Below are 25,325 nucleotides of genomic sequence, written 5' to 3' on the forward strand. Positions count from 1 at the left end.
CAAGATGGATGAAAATGGCATAGTAGTCGGGAATAAAGCTAGATTGGTTGCTAAGGGCTATTGTCAACAGGAATGAATAGATTTTGATGAAACATTTGCTCCTGTTGCACGACTTGAAGCCATCAGAATCTTATTAGCCTATGCAGCCCATGCCAATTTCAAAGTCTATCAAATGGATGTCAAAAGTGCCTTTCTGAATGGAGATTTGGAGGAGGAAGTCTATGTCAGTCAGCCTCCTGGTTTTGAAGATCCAAATTTTCCAGAATATGTTTACTATCTTTTGAAAGCACTTTATGGACTGAAGCAAGCACCTAGAGCCTGGTATGACACTTTGTCAAAGTTTCTTTTAGAGAATCACTTCACAAGAGGTACTGTAGACAAAACTCTTTTTCTTTAGAAATGTTAATGGCTCTAGTATACTTGTTCAAATTTATGTAGATGACATTATTTTTGGCTCTATAGATGAAAAACTTTGCAAAAAGTTTGCCAAATTGATGCAAAGTAAGTATGAAATGAGTATGATGGGAGAACTAACTTACTTTCTTGGTTTGCAAGTTAAGCAAGTTAGTGATGGAATATTCATTAGTCAAACTAAATACATTTATGATCTTTTAAAGAAGTTTGATATAATGGATTGCACATCTGTAAAACCTCCCATGGCCACTGCAACTAAGCTTGAATTAAACACTACTGAAAAGTCTGTGGATATTTCAAGTTATAGGGGCATGGTTGGCTCACTTCTGTACTTAAGAGCTAGTAGGTCAGATATAATGTTTGCTACATGTTTGTGTGCTAGATTTCAGGATGATCCCAGAGAATCTCACTTAGTAGCTATTAAGAGAATTTTCAGATATCTCAAGGGAACATCAAAACTTGGCATTTGGTACCCTAGAGATTCTGGTTTTGATCTAACTGGTTATTCAGATGCAGATTATGCAGGTTGTAGAATTGATAGAAAAAGTACAACAGGAACCTGTCAATTTCTAGGAAACAGGCTTGTGTCCTGGTTCAGTAAAAAGCAACTCAATTTTTACTTCTACAGCTAAAGCTGAATATATTGCTGCTGGCAGTTGCTGTGCACAGATTTTGTGGATGAAAAACCAATTGCTAGACTATGGTCTGCAAGTGGAAAGAATTCCCATTTTCTGTGATAACACAAGTACAATTGCCAACACTGAAAATCCTGTACAGCATTCAAGGACAAAGCACATAGACATCAAGTACCACTTAATAAGGGAACATGTAATGAATGGTACTGTGGAACTACATTTTGTTCCAAGTGAAAAGCAGCTTGCAGATATATTTACCAAGCCACTGGATGAATCCACCTTTTCAAGGTTGGTAAGTGAGTTAGGTATGCTAAATTATTCTTAAATCTTTTCAAATAATTTGCAAGTTGTAATGCAGCCAGAAACTTAATTGATTTTTCAGTCTTGGATGAAATTTTGGCTAAGTCAAAATTTACATCTCGACGGATGATCATTATCCATCGAGTTTGATCATCCGTCGGTATACATTTTATTAATAAAATCAATTACTTTTCTGGAATATTTTATGACTCGGCGGATAACTTATTTATCCTCATCCGTCGAATTGTCTGAATTTAGCCATTAATTCTCTGAACATTATCCATCGAGTATACTTACATTTTATAAGTATAACACGACGGATAATTGAAGGAATTTTTACATTTTATTTTTAAACGGCTATTTTGGGCAATTCTTATTGGTCACTTTATTTTACTTTATTATTTTTGACAGTTATTTTTGAGATATTATAAAAGCATAATTCACTTTCATTACTTTTCTTTTATCATTCTTAAATCATCTGCTCTAAATTCTCTCTTTCTCAAAAGCAATTATCATCTCTATCGCTGCAATTTCCACTCTCTTACAATGGCACCAGTCGTCAAGATCATGTCACAAACTGGATTCATCTATGAGAAGAATAACTTCATGACTCTAGTAAACAAGGGGATTCAACAGTCTGGTGACTACCACAAAATGATGGATTTTGTGAAGAACTGCAAACTCAACTACGCCATGCTAGAATCACCCACCATCTTCTGTGAGGTTGTTGAAGAAATGTGGTCAACTGCTGTGTACAACTCAACTGATAAAACCATCACACTCACTATCAATGGTAAGGAATTCTGTATCAATAGTGATGTTGTTAAAGCATATTTCAAGATTCCTAATAATACTGTAACTTCACCACACACAGACACTGACATTATTAACATGCTTAACTCCATGAACTATGCACTCTCTACTTCTAAGTTAAGTGAAATTAGGAGGTTGGGTCTTAGGAAGGAATGGAGTTATCTATGTGATGTTGTTACTAAGGTATTTTCTGGTAAAATTAGTAATTTTGATTCTGTCAATATCTTCATGCTTAACATGCTTTACATGTTAGTCACTGATAAGTACTTTAACTTTAGTGATCTTATTTTGTTCGAGTTGGGGTTTAAGTTAGGTGAGCTAAATAAGAGAGGTAAAAGTGTTTACTATGCTAGATTTTTCATGATGTTAGCTAACCCCTCTCTGAGGGAATTGCACTTAAGAACCCAACCAACAAATTGGATTGTTGGGTTCAAGAAAGAAAAATTATTGGAGATTTGAACAGGGCAAACCATCACAGAGAGGTGCCACTCTTCTATTTCCCTGTAATGGAAGCACCTCAGGTAAGTAAGGTAATGTCATTTGTCTCTACTCATCCAACCTCTCAAATTTATTTGCATTCTAGTGTAGCTATGGCAACTATGTTAATGACCCAACAGTTGCCTACCCAAGCTACCAAACCATCAAAAATTTATAAATCCAAGTAAAAGAAAGCCCCCTCTGGTATCTCTCAAAAGATGCCAGTTGAAAAATCCACCAAACCTAAAGAGGGGAGTGTGAAGGTGGGTAAGGTAGGTGAGGGAAAGGGTGAACATCAAAGAAGCCCTAAGGATAAGGTTGGAGAGGTGAGTGTTTCCCAGCCTAGCCACACTGCAGTTTCCCAACAGACTGCAGTGCTTAATAAGGAAATTAGCTCATTACTAGTTGCATCCTCCCAAAAGGATGTGACTATTGAACAAAGCTCTCAGCCAAGAGCACAGGCCAAAAGGGTAAGGGACACAAGCTCACCCCAAACCTATACTAGAAAGAAGAAACCAAAAACCCTTGGGGATGCACAGGGTTCACACACTATGCAAACTGGTGCTAAAGACACAGTCACTGCACCTTTTCAAAGTCAGTTTGATGTGGCTCCAATAAATGTGGAGTCACAGCCAAAATCTTTAGTTATAGAAGCACCCCAAACACCAAATTCTCCTACAAACTCTCTGGATATGGATATGATCAACACATCAATTCCTGATTCCCCTTCTTTAACTCTGTTGGGGAAGCTAAAATCTAGTGCGAGTGAGCATCATCTTTTGGATGATTTGTTGGCTCACTTGCCAATTCTTTCAGGAACTGTTGAGACATCTATGCCAAAATTTTCATCAATCTACACAGAGTTCGCAATAGTTTCCACTCCAAACTCATTTACTTCTACTCTCTCGATGGATATTGTCCATCCATCGAGTAGTGATTGTATCCCGACGGATAAGCTTAACAGCAGTTATCCGTCAGATAGTCAAATTGCTAACCCGACGGATATCCCTTATCTGTCGAGTGTCTCTGCACAGCTTCCAATTTCATCAATTAACTTAAGTGCAGAAGACTTAGTGGTAGTATATTCACTCCTAGGATTGAGGGAAGGGAGTGAACTGAGTGAGAGTCTGGGTTGCTCCCAGGAAAAAGGAGAGGAAAAGAGTGAAAATATGTAATCCAGTTCTTCAGGATTTGCAAAAGAGAGTGTGTGGAGTCCCACCTTAGATGGTGAAGGTGAGGGTGTGAGGGTGGAGAGCCAAGGTGAGACCTTGATGCAACAAAAGAGAGATAATGAGAGAAATGCAGGTACAGGAGCTATAAGGGTGGATGTCATTGCAAGTGAGTTAATGAATGTCAAGGATGCAGACAGAGAGGGACTATCTCAGCAACCTCAAGCTGTTATAGATTCTACCTCCCTTGATGCTGAGACATTTACTCACCCTGTTCCAACATATCAACTTCTAGCTGAACAGGGCAATGACAATGCAGAAAAGGATGCTCAACTTGGTGCACACCACTCAGTCAATGCTAAGGGCTAAGAATGTCATCACAGCTTTTCCCTCTACAGCTGGTGATTTTGATTATGAGACTGGTGGTTCAGAAGATTTATTTGGAGGTGAAGGTGGAGATAGTGAAGAAGAGCCATTGGACATAGGGGGAGAGGTAGGTTCTAGTTCAAGATCAGGCATACCATCTTGGGCATTTTCAAAGCACTGTGATGAACACTACTTCAAGAAAACCCTGATTCAACTCATAAATCAGACAAATTCTGCTCTTCAAACCACCATAAATGCCAATACCAAAAAGCTCCTTCAAGCAAATCTTGCTTCTCTACAACTACAACAAATTCAAGGCTTTCAACATGCTCGAGATGTCAACACTATCAAAAGTGATATTGATGGGATGAAAAAGGCCATTTCTGACAAAATGGACTCTAAACTTCCAGAAGCTACAATGCTTGATATCAAGAGACAACTCAGGAAAAATTCTGATCTTGCCACAAAGATAAATGCCTCAGATACATGAATGTCAGCAATGGAAGCATCTCTTACAGCAATTCATCTACACCAAGCTCAACAGACAGACCTGCTTTAGAAACCGGTGGCTGCACAGACCTCCTCTACTCAACTTGCTGATAACAAAAAGGGGGAGAAAGAGAATTCTAGGAGTGAGGGGGAGCAAAAAGTTCTCAACATTGAAGTTAGTAAAGTAATTGTGCCTTCAATTACTTTCACCAAGCCACCAGCCAAGGATAGCATTGATCTGATAAATAAAGCAGCCGCCAATCTAAGAGCAGCTGAAAAGGAGCAGTTGATTCCAATCAACTGGGAGAAAATTGATGAGGACATTCAAAAGAAGGTTGGGCTAGCAAAGAAGCCAGAAAAGTCAGCCATTCATCACTCTCAAGTCAGGCAAATCTCTGTGAATAAAATGAGCATGAACTATCGGGAAAAAGGACAGCCATCCTGCATCAAATCTCCAAAGGCTGAAGTACTTTTGAAGCCAAGGGTGAATTATCTAAAAACCTCACTAAAGAACCCTTTGGACACAGTGTATGAGACACCTAAGCCTGATAAGAAAAAACTGTTGTCAAGATCCATTACCTTCTACAAGGATTGTAACAACCCAAATCCGGGGTCAAGATTTGGTGTCACAAAACGATCTTTACATAAAATAAAAGAATTATTCAATTAACCCCTTTTTATCCGGATCGTTTACAGGTTATGGTATGAAACAAGAATCTAATCTTCTACAACTCTCAACAACTACAATACAAATGTAAATACCTTTGAACTAATGCTCTTGTCACATTCTTCTAACACCTTCAACCTCTCGCAGCGGAAATTGTTTCTTCTAATGCTCTCTATTCATTTTTATTTTTATCTATTTCTGGTAGAAATAAGAATTGACAAAGGAAGAGTGAGCCAAAAATGCCCAGCAAGTATATAATTTGAGTTTCAAACATTAATAACAAAAGAAAACTTCCGGACAAAATCTCAAAACAATTTTAAACAATTCGATTTTTAATGAGTGGAGCGAATAAACGTTGGCTGTCACCAGCCTTTAACTAAAATCCAAAAATGACAAGCGATTCCCCGATTCATCTCCTGAATCAGGGTTTTGTCCAGTTTTAGATTCATAAAATCATTCGAGAGAGAATGTCGTTAATGGCGATCAACAACAAATTAGACTGGACACTAGTTCGCATCTATATTCTGCTGATCAGTCAAAATATAATGCAGATCTATATCTCAATATATAGATCCGGTCGGATATCCAGGCACTACAGCCCATCTCGAGGCACCAGTCATCCCGGTCCTCAGGATTAAGACACACTTAATCCCCAAAACATTATCATTATTCAGCCCATGGAGTATTTTGATGTCACATCATTTTGAATTCAAAACATCCCAATTCAGGGTTCGCAAATAACCTGAAAGAATGGGTATTTGCTCACGAGAGCAATCGAATTATGGGAACAAGAATAAACGAACATTATATGCATAATCAGAGTAATTGCAGCGAAATGTAAAACAGTTAACTATTCTGAACTTAGAATAGGAGCGAATAATATTTGCAATAATTTAACAGAAAAATCAGGAATACTTGCAGTATTTTAAAAGAAAATCAAGAGTACTTGCAGTATTTAACAGAAAGTTCGGGAATACTTGCCTCAATAAGCTTTAATTGTTATTACTAGTTGACTTTGATTCAACTTGATCGCTCGGCTTTATAGTCAAACTACTATTCCATTCTGGATTTGATCTCGACACTCAGATTCTTCGATTGGAACTTCATTGATCCCAACGTCTAATCATTAAATCAATCCTAGTCCAACATCACGTCTCGAGTCTTTCGACTAAAACCTACAGGGTTGAAATACCCTAATTCAGATAATCATCTCGCTTAACATAACACCACTATCCTATTCTACCCATACGATTTCATAACCCCAACTTATATTTATATGTATTATCGAAATACACATAGCAATTATGGTTCACATCTTTGAAACTTGGTTCGGTATTTATTTTCGGAAAGTACATATATTTGTTGTTTTGAAAAATAGGGTAATCGATTATTCACAAAATATCTTATCACGTCACGCAAATCGGTTTTATAAAGTTCAATTATATCCTTGTTCGACGTCTCCGACAATTACAGGTTACGTTTCCGTATTTTCGGAATTAATTTTCCCGAAAATCGGGCAGCGTTTCCTCTATTTATCGGCCTGCCTGTCGAATCATTTCGACGTCAAATCACAACAACAATCCAACACAATCATCCAATTAAGAATCCATACACCAATCCCATTCACCGACACAATTCAGTTATTAATTATTTTTATTTGAATTTTTCATTTTGCAATTTATTTTATCAACAAATTTTTATTTGATAATAATTTAGGACTCAGATAAAATCATCATCGCCCACTGTCGGCTCGCCGAGGCTCATCGCCGACGGCAGTAAAGTTCGTTGGTACCCGATAAATTTTGGGTTTCCATAAGAACCTCACCGATTAATAAAAATAATTCTCACCAACATCGAATAGTTTATTTCATAAAATCAGTCAATTATTCCTGCAAAATAATAAAATATACTAATCGAGTTAAACAACAGCAACATCGCAGCAGGCCACACAACTGAAACCAACAGGTACACGCGCACTACACGCGTGTCTAATCGGAAAATAGGAGCACGGCCGGAACAGGAAACAAACAGCAACCACAGGACAGGCAACACGCGCATACGCGCAGCTCGAAGCTCCGGCCGCCTCGCCGGAAAAAGACTAGCGGCAACCGGAAAAACAACACAACAGATAAAAACAGGGAGCAATTACAAGATATACACGGAAACTATACATACACGGATGGAATATATACACACAGGAACAATTAACCAAGGGAGAAACCGAACAAGTAGCCGGAGTGACAGCCACCTACCGGAAAAAGGGCGGCTATCGGAGCAATCAGGAACAGAGAGAAGGAGAGATTAGAGCGAGAGAGGAAAAAAAACTGAGAGAGAGAGTCGCGAGAGAGAGAGACGAGAAGGGAGAAATAAGGGGTGGAAATAGGCGGTGGAGTGGCTGTGTGTGTGGTTCTTTATTCCCCCTTTTTATTTTTATTTTTCGTTGAAATCCTGGTTCGAACCGTAATTAACGTCCCTTAAATAATTAATCTACGAGTAGTAATAATTCGAAATTTATCCGAACATATTTAAAAATTCTCGAAATATTTAAAAGTTAATGAAATAAAATTTTCATAATTTTTGAAATATTTTTGAATTGAATACTGATTTTACGATTTAATAAAATCACAAAATCATTTAAATATAAATAATTAATAAAACATTAATTTCTAAATTTTATAAACCCCTAAAAATAATAAATAAAATTATAAAATAATAAATATAATTTTAGAAATAATTTTAGCATTTTTAGCAATAAATATTCAATAAAATCACTTTAAAATGAATTAAATGCATACAACTCGATAATTAATTATAAAATTTCCCTTTGCTTCCAAAAATTCACAAACAGTTGACAACACAGCAACACATAACTGACTGAACCATCACATATTTTATTTGTTAATAATTCCATAATTATATTTATCTTTTGGATCCGAAAATAGGTTACTTAGCCGCTAAGTAACTGAAAAGACGATATGATTTTAATACCAAATTTGGATAATTCTTAAAACAGAGCTTCTTATAAAATACCTTATACAAAAATAAGGTAGTAATGTCTCGCCTTTTGAGAATATGGATTTTTATCGGACTATAAAATGATTTGCGTATCGACAATTTCACACCGGGACTCGTACAGGTCAAACCGTACCCCGGATTGAAAAAGTCAAAACACAGAAAGTGTTCAGAATTATCAGATTAGGTTAGGAAGGAGTTTTCGGAAGAGTTTCGGGTTGTAAAAACACAAAAACAGTTGAAATGGAACGATTTCTGATTCTAAAAATTAATTTTATAATTATGTAAAATAATCTTTATAAATCCTTATAAAATCATATGGTAATCCAAAAATTACCAGAAAAATACCAAAATTATCTATATTTAATTCTGGATAATTAAAAATTAAAATATCTACATTTTTATCAGAAATAAACATCCAAATATTAATATCAATTATCAAATAATTCACCGAAATTCACATAAAAATCACATAACAATTATTTATTGATAAAAATAATTACATAATATTTCCCAGGCGTTACATCCTTCCCCCCTTAAAAGGATTATGTCCTCAGAATCATGCTAAAGAACATACACTGATACATTTTGAGTATCTACTTAAAATTTCTCAGGACTCACTACTTTAATCACGTTTCAACGGTCTCCTGCCGTCATCAAATTTATCAGTTGCTCATGCAACCCTTAACTCAATCTTTTATTTCTCACATTGAGAGCTAAATTATTCTTCATAGTCCTACACACATGAATACCTTATGGACTCGTTACACCTGTGACAACAAGACCCACTCATTCACAATCGTTCTGTCTATCTCACTGTTTTGAAAGACTAACTTAATTTACACTAATCCTCTTTTCTTTCCAATTCTAATAGTTCGTGTTCATGAACTTTCTATTTTCACTGGCTGTTCTATTCTACTTTTCATGTCTCCTTCTATTCGATTAGCCTGACCTATGATCAATTCCAATCGTATTCGAGAATCTTTAATCAGTCTCTTGCATTTTCTATTCATTTGCACCCGATGTCCTAAGCTCATGACGTCTGATGTTTCGAAATGTTCTACATCTATTCAAAAGCTAAAAAGAAAAATTTCGGCAATTGCATTTACTCACCACTTGGTAGCATACTTCTGTTTCTTTTCAATCACTATCAAGTAGATTCATTGAGCGAGAATCTGCTACTATCTACAAGAATATATTAATTTTGGAACGGAATGAATCATAAATTTATTCAAAACCCGGTCTCTTGGTACTAATACTCATTTTGTTGTCATATCAAATTAGATATCAATACGAACTTTGATGCTTACAACGTCCCATACTAAAGTCAACATCAATCATCTGCATTAATACCACCTTTGATATTTAACAACAAATTAAGTATCAGCATAATCCAGAAGACGGATCAAAACCTATTCTTCAATTCCTAACTTTTCCAATGCTTTTAACCATCTCCTAACAATCTCAATGGTATTCCCTCTTTCCTTTCTATTTGAAACATCTGTTCCTAACTGGACCTTTCCTGTTGGATCTTTACCCACACACTGGAGCTCATAATCAATTATAACCAGAATTTATATCTTTGAAGCTGAAACTGCAGTTGCTATTTTTTTTTTTAACTTTTCGCAAGCATATCTTCAGATGTTCAACTTGATCTTCCTTAGTTCTTGAATTAACAAGGATGTTATCAATAAATACAATCACTCTATCCCAATACCCCTGGTATATTGTGTTCACTAATCTTCAACTTACAATTTCTGATAATCGACGCGTAACCTCATATCTCCATTCCCTTTTTCCACGAACGCTTTTGCGCACCACGCAAAATACTCTTTGTTTCATTATTCTTCCATTCCATATTTTTGAAGTTTTCCTTCACTTATTATTTCATTCCTATTAAGTTATACGACACATGCTTTTGACATTAGCTTGACTATGTGCAATAACCGACAAGAAATTCTTACCTCATTCCCTGAGGTAACCTTGGTAAATCATTCGTTCGAACCTTCGGGACTTCACTTTAATTTGAAAGAATTCTGACATGAGATTCATTGTAACGTTTTTCTTTAGCGGTTTGCTATTAATACCTTTGTTTAATCACTCCTAGTTACACACAATTTTGAAAGGAATTTCTATCTCCAACTATCAGCGTTTCACTTCATTCCCCTATAGTTCTGGCACAACCGACATTCCCAACTTGCATATTTCCTGGTTGATTTTATAAAATTTCTTTATCATCCTTTTGATTCCACTTCTTTTCTTCCTTATTTCTCCATTTTCATTATTCATTATCTCTTTCAAACGTAACAAATTTCTTTTTCTTAGTAATATTACTCTGTTTATTATTGGATAAGTCATTTCTAAAGTTTACACTGGAATGAAGGCTTTTATTTATAATATTTAAATTCTTACTAACAGAATTATCGAATTTCATCGGTAGCCATTTTCTTAGCCTTGCTTGACGTATCACAGATCGCGTGTTCGACTTCTCTTCATTGACCATCATCCCTTTTTCCTGAGTTCACATGCGGACTTCATCAATTTCCGTCTTGCATTGGGTGCTTGAATTCGCGAGCTTTCCATTATTCTACCGCAACTTCCATTCAATCGCCGTTTAAAAGAAGTGTACATTCAAATCTTCCATTAATTCGCCATTCGATATGGGTATACATCTACGTTTTTTTCTGGAATCGCGATTGCAGATAACATATTCCCTTTATTTTATCTTGAACCTTCAGTTCTTAAAATATTCTTCTCACTTGCGTGTACCAGTAACTTCATGTTCCTTTTATTCATCGAAAAGAGGGTATTCTTCTGGATCAAACCTTGCACCTGATCACACTAATTGAGCTAAGCCTTCAACTTATGTTAACGCCATTATTTTCCAAATTTCTTATTGCTTTGATTTCGGAGCTGGAAATCATGTTAGAGCTTGACTCAATCTAATTGGAGTCGATCTCCCTTTAGCTAACCATTAGTTGGTAAAGTTAATCAACTAACTCCTTTGACTGATCACTTAAACCAAATGCTGACTAGCTAACTGGAATCAAAGACCAATCATATAATGTAGATATGGAAAGTAAGGAAACCGAGTCTTAAACACGTTAAGATTTGGGGATGTCTAGCTTATGTCAAGAAAGTTAACCCAGATAAGCTGGAATATCGATCCGTAAAATGTAGTTTTGTGGGATATCCTAAAGAGACTTTAGGGGATTACTTTTACACCGATCATCGGGTGTTTGTCTCCAGACATGCTACCTTCTTGGAAAAGGAGTTTATCCTTGAAGGAAACAGTGGTAGCAAAATTGAACTTGATGAAGTTCAAGAAGCACAAACTACTACGGATCAAGTGGAAACACCTGTTCTGACTGAACAACCTTTTGTGGAACAGCCCATTCATAGGTCAGGGAGAGTGTCTCGCCAACCTGAGAGGTAATATTCCCTTGTCATTGAGAATGACAATGAGTTGTCGATCATTGATGATGACGACCTTGTGACCTATAATGAGGCTATGAGTAGTGTTGACTCAGAGAAATAGCAAAGTACCATGAAATCCGGAATGGAATCTATGTATACGGTATACGAGAGAATGATTAGAGCAGATGGCCAGGTGGAGACCTTTAAGGTCAGGCTTGTGGCAAAAGGATTCAAACAAAGGCAATGGATTGACTTTGATGAAACCTTTTACCTATAGCCCTGTTATAATCAGTTCGGATTTTGCTTGCGATTGCAGCTTACTACGACTATGAGATCTGGAAAATATCCAAATGGTTTTCTTTCCAAGAGAAATGAAAACCTAGTGTGTAAGATACTGCGAACCATATATGGTTTAAAGCAAGCTTCTCGAAAGATGGAACATTCGTTTTGATGAGACAATCAAAGAGTTTGATTTTATCAAAAACGAAGATGAACCATGCGTCTACAAAAGGGTTAGTGGGAGCGTGGTAACATTTCTTGTATTGTATTGAATTAGAGTTGACACACATAACAACATAGCAGACCCACTCACAAAGCTACTTTCTGAAAGTCACTTTGATCGTCATAAAGACTAGATGGGTATTAGATACCAGAGTGATTGGCTTTAGTACAATTGGGAGATTGAAAGGAATCTGTCCTAAGTCCAATCATGAATTAGGATTTAGGAATAACTCTTTATGTAATCTGTTTTGATTTCATTGATATTAATAAAAGACTTGTTTTGTTTTTATTACGGGACTTATCTATTTAAGTGTTTAAATAAGATATACAATAGTTTAGAGTAAAGCTTTTTATGGATTATGATGAGATCATAATAGTGAGACCTAAAAAGATGATAACTCTAAACTTAAATAGTTCCTGGTCATAGGATTACTAACTGGTAATTAATAATCCGCAAAGATCGGTACATACTATGCTTGCTTCATTATGAAGGATGTCTGTTCTCATAGACATTTGTGTGGTGACACTATAGCTAGTATGTAGGTGCTTATTATAGAATAAGTTCACTGAACATGACTCGCATAGCTGAACAACTGATGAAGTTCACTCACGTGTCAGCAGTTGTTCACATAGTGATAGTTGTACAAGTATCCTTAGACTTAAGGTCATCATAGTCATCTTGTGTACACTGAACTATGCTTTGGTTTAGTTCTTAGTCTCCAGGGACAATTATTAGGGCTCTTCTGGGTATAGGAATTTGTACACGAAGATAGTGTATGATTAATAAAGGATCTACCCCTTCCAGTGAAGGAAGCGAATGTTCAAGGCTGATCCACTTATGCAAGTTCAGGAATCTCTGGCCAGAGTGAATGAAATTAGAAAGGAGTTTCTAATTTGCATAGAACTACGCATAGTAAATGGTAAGCAAGTGATTAAATTAGATAGGCTTGACACGAGATCCATGCCTTGTATTTAATCGGGACATTGTAGGGTATAAGGAGTTTATTGTACGGTAACTATTCACTGAATAGGTTCTTGGTATTCTAAGCAGTGAATTCATATTATCCGGATAGTTGCGATATGCTGAGAAGTATCCCTCACGATGTAGAATAAATGTGATTAATTAATTAATCATATTTAATAAATTAGAGAATTTATATAAATAATGATAAAATAGTTTTATTATTATTTATTTCTACTACCGGCTTAATATTGAACCTACAGGGTCACACCATAAAAAGAGAATGATTTAATGGTGGAGGAATTAATTAATAATGGCTAATAATTATTTATTTATGAAATAAATAATTAATTGGCAAATTTAATAATTGATCAAATGAGATTTAATTGATTATAAATTAATTAAGAAAAGTTCTTAATATTATTAATTAAGGATTTAATTTTTGGAAATTAAATCAAGAGAGAGAATTATTTCTAAAGTGTTTAGAAAAAGGATTAATAATTAAAAGGTGTTTTAATTATTAATGAGAATAATAAATGGGATAATAAATATATTATTTATGGGAAAATTTCAGCTAAAAATTTTGCCTATAAATACACTATTATAGACCCTATTTTATTCTAACCCGCATAGAACCCGAAAACCCAAAAAGTTTGGAAAACCCAATTCTCTCCACCTCCTTCCTCCTCCTTAACATCGTTTTCTTGGTGGATACCGGTGGAGTGCTTCACACTTGAGGAGCAACTGCTAAGGATCTTTGATCGTTGTCTTCGAATTATTTTAAAGGTTAGATTCGATCCCTAGAATTTTTATTCACGATTTATATGCTTTTATTTGGATTTTGTATGTGTAAAAGTGTTTTGCCATGACCCCGCTGCGTTAAAAATCCAATAATGGTATCAGAGCATAGGTTGTATGCATATAGATCTGTGGTAAAAATTTCAGAATTTTATGTGCTTGTATGAATTAATTATGATTTTTACAAGTTATATTATGGATTAATTTTGTCTGATGAGAAATCGTTTCCCAGAATAATTTTGAATGTTGATCTGGGTTCTACAAGTATTGTAGATCGTCTGGGTATTTTTTTCATAATTTTATGATGTATAGATTTTTTATTATGAATTTTTGAAGTTCTTGTAATTAAATTCGTAATTAAATAAATCTATTTATATATATATACATATATTTGTATATCTTTTGCTTGTCTGTTTGTATTTTCTGTGATGTCTGATTGCACGGAAAGAAGGCAGACATAGGTACTGGTTCTGTCAGGCGGTGCGGATTCCGAGAAAAAAGGCGGCGGCTGCGGCGAAAAAAAAAATAGGGGTGTAACGCATTCCGGGAATGCATTACACACCTGTGGCACATTCATGGAATGCGTTACACCCTTTAATGGCTTAAAAGGGGTGTAACGCATCACCGGAATGCGTTACAGGGCTAGTAACGCGTTCCTGTAATGCGTTACAGCCCGAGTGTCCATATTAAAATTAATTTTCTGGGAGTTTCGTAACTCCGTTTTAGGCGTGCAATATACCGTCGGATTCGTTTTTCCGAGACGGATCTAATGGAGTGATCAATTTTAGTTTATATAAAAGTTTTGAACTGTTTATATTTCCATGAAGTGTTTTAAAGCTATTTTAACTGTTTTAGTTGCTTTTAAATGCTTCATGTGATACATAGAGATGTATAATGCTTAGACTAATGTGCTAGATGATATAACATGCCTACCTTGATGTTTATTCATGTTGATATATGTGATATATGCTTAGTTTATCATGCGATGATAGATTTAGGTGAACTTAAATGAACATAAGGCGTTTGTTAGACAACCTAGTATAGTGAAATTGTTTCATAACCTTAATAACAATATTATGAATACAATCATGAGATTCTTGTGTTTATGAAACACGTAATTGAATATGAATTTTCGATATGAGAGAAAGGATGATTCTGTCAACAACAGATTTCTATCTGTAAGAAAGGGTTATTAAGTGACGCCTCTTGACAATGCTCCACCCGATCTGGGAATCATCTGATTATTGATTATTGATTTGAAATATTTAATTTAAAAGGAAGAATCTCTTTATAATATGATTATGATTGTAACATAATATAATCCCTCTAAAATTAAATAATATCAAGTAGTAATTGGCCAATGACACAACGGGCTTGTGTCGGTCATAGCCTTCTAACATGATAGAAAAGTAGTTCTTATTTTTGAATCATTGTAGTTTCGTGCCACAGCCGAGGGCTTTGATTTCAAAATAAGAAATACTTGTGTATTACATAGAGATGTGTACATTGAATAAGAATCTAAAGGTCGTTACGTGCCACAGCCGTGGGCCTTTGGGGACTGATTCAATTGTACGGAATGTTGGGTTAGACTTGACTTAGAATATTGAGTTTGTCGTGCCACAGCCGTGACTCAATTATTCAAGAGGCTAAAGTTTGATTAGGGAATAACATTAGATGTAATTGACAAGAGTTGTCTGCCTATTGAACATTACATGGCGTTTCGTGCCACAGCCGGGGTTGTGTAATGAAATATAGGATCCCTATTCCCACTAGCATTATGAATGCTTAATTTTTCACGTAGGGGGTTGAATAAATTAGGAAAACTAGTGGGAGCCACTTATGAATAAAGACCCGATTCATATAGTGTTTTGAAATGAAATCGAATATTTGCTAAGTGTTGTTATGTGTTTATCATTTACAGATTTACTTTGTACGTTATGTCTTCTGCACTATCACTCAGGAGCATACTAGATGCTCACAAATTGACTGGTCCTAATTATGTTGACTGGCTTCGAAACTTGAGAATTGTTCTCAGGATTGAGAAGCTGGAATACGCGATTGACTCACCTAAGTCTACTGAACCTGCTAGTGATGCACATAATGATGAACATGTTGTGTATCATAAGTGGATAGATGATGCAAATGTTGCTCAATGCATCATGCTAGCTTCCATGAACATTGAGCTACAGAAGCAACATGAGCATATGCATGCTCACACTATCCTCATGCATCTACAAGAGTTGTATGATATGGCAGGGAGGACAGCTCGATATGAGATATCGAAGGAGCTGTTCGGGTGTAGGATGTCTGAGGGATCATCTGTGAATGACCATGTACTTAAGATGATCAATTTGATTGAACGTCTTGGACAACTTGGTTTTGCCATGGATGGGGAGCTGAGCCAAGCTTGGTCTTGCAATCGCTTCCGAGTTCGTTCTCGCAGTTTGTTGTGAACTTTCACATGAATAAGTTGGATGTCAGCCTGCCTGAACTCCACAACATGTTGAAGACTACGGAATCAAATTTTTCCCCTAAGAAGAGTTTTGTTCTTCTAATTGGTGAAGGTTCCAATCCTAAGAAAAGGAAGAGGAACTCTTCCTAGAAGAAGAACGTAGGTGAGAAAACTCCGGTCCCACCAAAAGCTGAAGACCCCAAGAGCAAAGTTGTTTGCTTTCACTGTAACAAGGTGGGGCACTGGAAGAGGAACTGCAAGGATTACCTTGTAGAATTGAAGAAGAGGAAGGGTAGTGAGACTACCGCTTCTGATTCAGGTATGTTCATGATAGAAGTGAATATGTCATTAAATCAAATTTCTACTTGGGTATTAGATACCGTCTGTGGTTCTCATATCTGCAATTGTTGCAGGGACCAAGGAGAAGTAGGACTCTTGAGGAAGAGGAGGTGATTCTACTGATGGGAAATGGAGCAAGAGTTGCTGCTGAAGATGTAGAATCATTTCATTTACATAGGCCTACGGGCAAGACTATTGTTTGAAATAATTGTTATTTTGTTCCCTCGATTGTGAGGAATATTATTCCCATGTTAGACTTGGATGGATTTTCATTTATTATTGAGAGCGGGATCTTCATTAATGTTTTCTAGAATATATTTCTTATGGACGTGGTACTTTAAATAATGGTCTGTATATATGTGACATAATTTACTTCAGATTGAACAAACTAATAAAAGAAAAGGGATGATGAAAATCTCACTTTATAGTGGCATTGCAGTCTTCATTTAGTAGACATGGAGAGAGGGCTGCAAATTTGCTAGGAATGGTACACACAGATGTATGTGGACCAATGTCTACGCAAGCCATGGGTGGATTTTCATACTTCATTACTTTCATAGATGATAGATCTGGATTCAGATATGTGTTTGATGAAACACAAGTCTGAGGCCTTTGAAAAGTTCAAAGAATATAAGTATGAAGTGGAGAAACAACCAAACATAGTATTATAACTCTTCGATCAAATCAAGGTGGTGAATACTTTAATGGAGTGTTTCTAGATTATCACAAAATAAATGGTATAGTCTCCCAGTGGACTCCTCTAGATTGGTATCTGAAAGGAGAAATCGAACTTTGTTAGACATAGTTCGGTCCATGATGAGCTATGCAAATCTTCTAGTATTCCTATGGGGTTATGCATTGGAAACCTCAGCATATTTACTGAATAAGGTGCCTTCCAAATCTGTTCCTCAAACTCCATATGAGATATGGAAAGTAAGGAAACCGAGTCTTAAACACGTTAAGATTTGGGGATGTCTAGCTTATGTCAAGAAAGTTGACCCAGATAAGCTGGAATATCGATCCGTAAAATGTAGTTTGATGGGATATCCTAAAGAGACTTTAGGGTATTACTTTTACACCGATCATCGGGTGTTTGTCTCCAGACATGCTACCTTCTTGGAAAAGGAGTTTATCCTTGAAGGAAACAGTGGGAGCAAAATTGAACTTGATGAAGTTCAAGAAGCATAAACTACTACGGATCAAGTGGAAACACCTGTTCTGACTGAACAACCTTTTGTGGAACAGCCCATTCATAGGTCAGGGAGAGTGTCTCGCCAACCTGAGAGGTAATATGGCCTTGTCATTGAGAATGACAATGAGTTGTCGATCATTGATGATGACGACCCTGTGACCTATAATGAGGCTATGAGTAGTGTTGACTCAGAGAAATGGCAAAGTGCCATGAAATCCGGAATGGAACCTATGTATACGGTATACGAAAGAATGATTAGAGCAGATGGCCAGCTGGAGACCTTTAAGGCCAGGCTTGTGGCAAAAGGATTCAAACAAAGGCAATGGATTGACTTTGATGAAACCTTTTTCCTATAGCCCTGTTATAATCAGTTCGGATTTTGCTTGCGATTGCTGCTTACTACTACTATGAGATCTGGCAAATAGCCAGATGGTTTTCTTTCCAAGAGAAATGAAAACCTAGTGTGTAAGATACTGCGAACCATATATGGTTTAAAGCAAGCTTCTCGAAAGATGGAACATTCGTTTTGATGAGACAATCAAAGAGTTTGATTTTATCAAAAACGAAGATGAACCATGCGTCTACAAAAGGGTTAGTGGGAGCGTGGTAACATTTCTTGTATTGTATTGAATTAGAGTTGACACACATAACAACATAGCAGACCCACTCACAAAGCTACTTTCTGAAAGTCACTTTGATCGTCATAAAGACTAGATGGGTATTAGATACCAGAGTGATTGGCTTTAGTACAAGTGGGAGATTGAAAGGAATGTGTCCTAAGTCCAATCATGAATTAGGATTTAGGAATAACTCTTTATATAATCTGTTTTGATTTCATTGATATTAATAAAAGACTTGTTTTGTTTTTATTACGGGCTTTATCTATTTAAGTGTTTAAATAAGATATACAATAGTTTAGAGTAAAGCTTTTTATGGATTATGATGAGATCATAATAGTGAGACCTAAAAAGATGATAACTCTAAACTTAAATAGTTCCTGGTCATAGGATTACTAACTGGTAATTAATAATCCGCAAAGATCGGTACATACTATACTTGCTTCATTATGAAGGATGTCTGTTCTCATAGACATTTGTGTGGTGACACTATAGCTAGTATGTAGGTGCTTATTATAGAATAAGTTCACTGAACATGACTCGCACAGCTGAACAACTGATGGAGTTCACTCACGTGTCAGTAGTTGTTCACATAGTGATAGTTGTACAAGTATCATTAGACTTGAGGTCATCATAGTCATCTTATGTACACTGAACTATGCTTTGTTTAGTTCTTAGTCTCCAGGGACAATTATTAGGGCTCTTCTGGGTATAGGAATTTGTACACGAAGATAGTGTATGATCAATAAAGGATCTACCCCTTCCGGTGAAGGAAGCGAATGTTCAAGGCTGATCCACTTATGCAAGTTCAGGAATCTCTGGCCAGAGTGAATGAAATTAGAAAGGAGTTTCTAATTTGCATAGAACTACGCAGTGATTAAATTAGATAGGCTTGACACGAGATCCATGCCTTGTATTTAATCGGGACATTGTAGGGTAGAAGGAGTTTATTGTACGGTAACTATTCACTGAATAGGTTCTTGGTATTCTAAGCAGTGAATTCATATTATCCAGATAGTCGCGATATGCTGAGAAGTATCCCTCACGATGTAGAATAAATGTGATTAATTAATTAATCATATTTAATAAATTAGAGAATTTATATAAATAATGATAAAATAGTTTTATTATTTTTTATTTCTACTACCGGCTTAATATTTAACCTAGAGGGTCACACCATAAAAAGAGAATGATTTAATGGTGGAGGAATTAATTAATAATGGCTAATAATTATTTATTTATGAAATAAATAATTAATTAATTGGCAAATTTAATAATTGATTAAATGAGATTTAATTGATTATAAATTAATTAAGAAAAGTTCTTAATATTATTAATTAAGGATTTAATTTTTGGAAATTAAATCAAGAGAGAGAATTATTTCTAAAGTGTTTAGAAAAAGGATTAATAATTAAAAGGTGTTTTAATTATTAATGAGAATAATAAATGGGATAATAATAATATTATTTATGGGAACATTTCAGCTGAAAATTTTGCCTATAAATACACTATTATAGACCCTATTTTATTCTAACCCACATAGAACCCGAAAACCCAAAAAGTTTTGAAAACCCAATTCTCTCCACCTCTTTCCTCCTCCTTAACATCGTTTTCTTGGTGGATACCGGTGGAGTGCTTCACACTTGAGGAGCAACTGCTGAGGATCTCTGATCGTTGTCTCCGAATTATTTTTAAAGGTTAGATTCGATCCCTCGAATTTTTATTCACGATTTATATGCTTTTATTTGGATTTTGTATGTGTAAAAGTGTTTTTCCATGACCCCGCTGTGTTAAAATCCAACACTTTTAACTTATTTCTTGTCATTACCAATTGTGTACAATTACTTTTAAGAATTATGCTGCATATTTCCACCAATCCCACAATCACCTATCTTGGACGATACACTTTCAATTTCATTAATTGATTTGTTTATCTTTTAATAACTATACACGGTTTTCATTACTATCATCGCAGTCTGGTGGAAACTTAATCATTATCTCGTTATTTCTTAAAAAACTCCACCGTCGAATCACCATATCTTCATTTTCACTTATGTTTCCGTATTAAACTTTCGTCACTGACCCGGGTATGAGCATTCACCATCACTTATTTATGCAAGTTAAAGATCTTCACAACTTCTTAAAGAACACATTCGATGTTCGATTATATTTAAGATTTCTTTCATCTTGAATCTTCACGATAAATATCTCCCCGCGACGAAGGGATGTTTCACGTAGTAATTGCATGTCTGAGTCATTGTTCAGAATTTTCATGATATTTGATTGTTGTCCCGATACTCGTTTGCTCCGTTTGACGCACACAACTTTACTTCCTTATCAAAATTTTCCAATTCGAAGTATATCACATTAACGTAATCTACCGTACTCATGAGATCCTCGTAACACGAACAACTGTCAGATTTGATGTCTTTGCCATGACCGCATTGTCGATGAATCCATTCTTCCTTGTTCGCAAAGGTCTCCCATTTATCGGCTTGCAATCATATTCTCCTTCGACACGTAATTCTACCTGTCGTACGTAACTATTCTATTTCTTTTGTAGTCGTCAAAGAACAGGCTCTATGCAAGGGGAGAGTTTGTGAATATGATTTGGATTGAAAATTGAATAGGGAATAACAATGCCACAAACGATTGGGAGAACTTATAAATCAGAAAATTGAAAGAAGAAAAATGAGTGAAGAATGAGACAACCATATTCGTACTCAAGATGGCCAGTCTTTCATACTATATGGCATACAGCACATGATTAGGTGGCGTCCCACCCGACTCTTCGTCATTTCGACAAAGCGTCATACCACAACACTGTTGTCTCAATCAAGAATCAAGAAATTGGAGAAGAGAAACAATTCAGAAGGAATATAAGAAATTTTCTTTCATTTTTGCCTCATATAACACTACACCATATATTGGCTATTGCAAGCCCAAAAAAACGTTGTATTAGGGGTCGAATGTGTTGCAATATCATCTATTGTAACATTTTATCCAAAATTCGGTGTTGCATTTGCTGCCGTTGCAATAGACCCCTATTGCAACATGTTGTGTGTGTATTGCAACATTTGTCAAGTATTACAATAACCCCATGCTAGAACACTATTGTAACATTTTTAGCATTTTTAGTAACTTTTTTTTAGTGTTACAATATCCTATTGTAACATTTGTCTGCAACATTTATAACCCTGTTGTAATACGTTTTATATTTTAAAGCAACAATTGTATGCAACATTTGAAACCCTATTGTAATACTTTTTAGCTTGCAAGGCAACAGTTGTATGCTACATTTGAAATCCTATTGTAATAATTTTTTTGTTTTTGGGCAATATTTCTGTGCAACATTTAGACATATATTGGAATACCAGCTGTTACCAGAAATTCAAACATGCATATATTCTCTTGAAAATAATATATCCAACTGCAACTCAAAATAACCAACTAACCATCAAAATAACAAACCAAACATCTAGTTTAAAGTCGAAACAAAGTCGATAAACACCACAAGTCAGAACATCCATAACCAAACATAGTTCAAGTTCAAGGATATATAGTCTACTTAATCAGCTAGCTAGTTAACAAGTACATTAAAGTATCCAACCAAAAGTTATTAAACAGCTAGCTAGTAACAGGAAATCACTGAGCATTTATGTCTTCACCCCCCTCACTCTGGCCTTCATCAACATCAGAATATAGCTCTTGAACAGCAATATCATTAAAATCAGGAACTATATCCCCCAATCTGCCTATTACCTTTGACAGTTTCTCCCGAACCTTTTTGTCAATGATCTCCTGCATTTCAGTAAGAAGTTCCTCCTTTATTGACTTTTTCAAATCAGCAACATCAATACTAGCACTAGAACTCTGACTAAATGCTGGCACATCTAGCTTAACAGTTTTCCTCGTTTGGCCTGATCTTCCAATAAGCCAATTCGGTCCATGGGCTGGCTTTTTTGATTTCTTTTCTGTGTGAGCACTGTTGTTTGCCCCATGAGAACCATCTTCAATATCATGTTGAGCATGTCCATTTTCATCCTTGTCATCGATAGGAATTGTAGTCTGCCAAATATTGAGGGATCAGAAAATACAATTAAGTTTAACTAGAGCCGAGCGATAATATTTTTTTTACAAGTGCAAATTTATCAATTTTGTCAAAGTGATCTTTTACCTTGTATTTACGTCCTGGCTTTCGTTTACGAGTTTCAACGTAAACAAGATCCGAGGGAGCTGGTTCTTTAGGTTCGATTTTGTTCTCAGCTTTCTGCCAGCAGAATGGAATTGAAGTCATAACATTAAAAACTATAGAATGAAACTAAGGAAATATAGAATTTGGGATTTCATAAGCACATTAAAAGTTATACTACTACTTATGATTTTTATTTATTTATTAGACCAAGTTCAACCAGAATATATTCAAGACTCCGAAACTACATACATTTTCTTAATAAAAGTAACACCGTGCTTTAAACATGACTTACTATTTTCTCTCCAATTTGCGCAAAACTTGTACGACCAGCTGTGTGTGTTTCTACAATCAAGGCACGATTTTCTGAAGCAGTCTTAGATCGTCTCTGACAATTAAGTGAAGTGAACAAAGTATTAAAAAACAGACTACATAAAAAAAGGTTGAATATTATCTAGTTGAGCGATATCAATTTATATACCTGAATTTCCTCATCCCCCCAGTATTTGAGCAGCACCTTGAATACTTCAGTTGAAACAAAACTAGGCTTATTTTTTAGCCTATCCTCATCATTATCATATTGTAGATAATGATCTTTCTTAACCCGACTTTTGTGCAACCTCCACAAATCATTAATAGTCCGCAGTGTAAAGGTTCTTCCTTCCTCGGGAATGATATATTTTTTCTAGTAAATCAATTAAAATAATTAGCCATATTGTAGAAAATTTTGTATCCGGTGAGATAGACAATAGAAAATTTTGTATTTTACGTTAACAAATTGCCATAGCCTCTCCTTCTCACTTTCAGGATATTTATGCCAACTGATGTAATCAAGTGGCACAGACTCCCTGGCCAAGGTCCCTAAGAAGTTTTTGTATTCAGATAAGACCTTGGGATCGTCTGCCACGGCCTGAAATTCTGAATTCAACTTAATAACCTTCTTTTTGCTAGGGTCCCTTGTGTACACATCCTTCATTAATGTCGGTCCTCTACGCTTTATTACTTTTGATGGACCTAAAATAGAACAAATAAACTAATTAATGTTCCAAGAGTATTGTCAATATTGAAACTACTATTTAATCAACTTAAAAAACAATTATAAGGACCTGATGGAATTTCATGTGTCTCGTCTTGAGTTTGACCAGGACCCTCATCCACATGATCATTCACAAATTCCAAGTCCTTTTTACGTTTTCGCATTAGCAAAAAAGCCTCCATTGAACCAATTCCGTCATTACGATTTTTGGGAGGCACTGGCCCTGCTCTCAGGGGCAAGTTAGGAGGTAAACCATCTGTCAATGGAGGAGGAGGTGGTAGTTGTTCGGTTGGCAGATGGGGTGCATTTTCAGTTGGGGATGGGGGCAAATTTGGAATCTGTCATCCAAGCATAATTAGTATAGATTATAATGACAGACTAATATAGTAGATAAATTATAAAATAGAAGAATTAACAAATTATATTTTTACTTGCGAAGGAGTTGTTGCTGAACGTGTTCTTCGGGGGGCAGTATTGTTCATTTTTTTACCTGCAGAAACTAGCTTAATTTTTTTTCTTTGCCTAACCTGCTTTGACATAACCTCTGCAGTATCCTTTTCATCCTCAGATAAACTATCGTGTCCAGGAATGTACTCCCGATCAAACTCTAGCATTGAATCATCATCCTCCTGTACTTTCTCTTTTGGTTTGTCCTTTTTCTTACCAAGATCAGCTGACAGTTTATTTATGCTGAGCTTCTCTATCATCTCAGCGTTCTCTTTCTTTCGCATCAACCTTTTTCTTTCGTATTCTGGAATATTCTGAAATATAGAGTAGATATATATTACATTAAACTATAGACATACATTATAGGACAAATATGTAATATACAATTTAAATACTTCCTAACCTTCGGAAATGCAGTATCATATTCAACCGATTTTCCAGCCAATCGATTACTTTCCCTCTTTTTTTGTAACCCTTGTAGTGTCACAAACTTCTTTTTTGCTTGTAAACCCGTTGATGCAAGTAGTGGTGAAAATAATAATTTAAATCAGCATGTGAAATTTAATCATCTTAACCATATTAAGCATTACCTTCAAAAAACTGTGTTCTTGGTCGCACAATCACATGTGGTTGCATTTGTGTTGTTGGATCAATAGATTTGTCAATTATGTTATCAACATAAAATTCCAAATTAACTCCTTCAACTGTCTTTATAAACTCACTTAGTTCACTGTCATTGGCAATTAGTTTCCAACCATTCAGCATGTTTTTGACATAAACTCCGCCTATTTCCGTGTATTTCAAATCATCCTTCACATACTCCATCACAACCGTGTACGAGAACTTATCAGCATCAACAAATTCTGGAATCTCAGTACATGTCCCACCTACATATTTTGTTTTCATGAACTCTCCCTTATGGTAGAATTTGATAATAAAATCTTTTTCTGCCATCCTGAAAAAGAAGAACAGGGAAAAAAATTAGTAACAATTTAATAGTAAGTAGTTTGATAATTAATTAATCCAATTTT

At 35.6% G+C, this 25,325-nt stretch overlaps 1 long non-coding RNA gene across 1 annotated transcript; it reads right to left on the minus strand.

Moving 5' to 3' along the window:
* Nucleotides 1–22,796: 22,796 nt before the first annotated feature.
* LOC141706483 (uncharacterized) lies at nt 22,797–23,427 on the minus strand. The gene is made up of 3 exons (XR_012568843.1): nt 23,293–23,427; nt 23,107–23,199; nt 22,797–22,889 (listed from the first exon to the last, which is right to left on the minus strand). It is a non-coding gene; the product is annotated as an uncharacterized LOC141706483 (long non-coding RNA).
* Nucleotides 23,428–25,325: the final 1,898 nt, after the last annotated feature.

Source organism: Apium graveolens, chromosome 2 (assembly GCF_009905375.1).
Source record: "Apium graveolens cultivar Ventura chromosome 2, ASM990537v1, whole genome shotgun sequence".
Lineage (NCBI taxonomy): Eukaryota > Viridiplantae > Streptophyta > Magnoliopsida > Apiales > Apiaceae > Apium > Apium graveolens.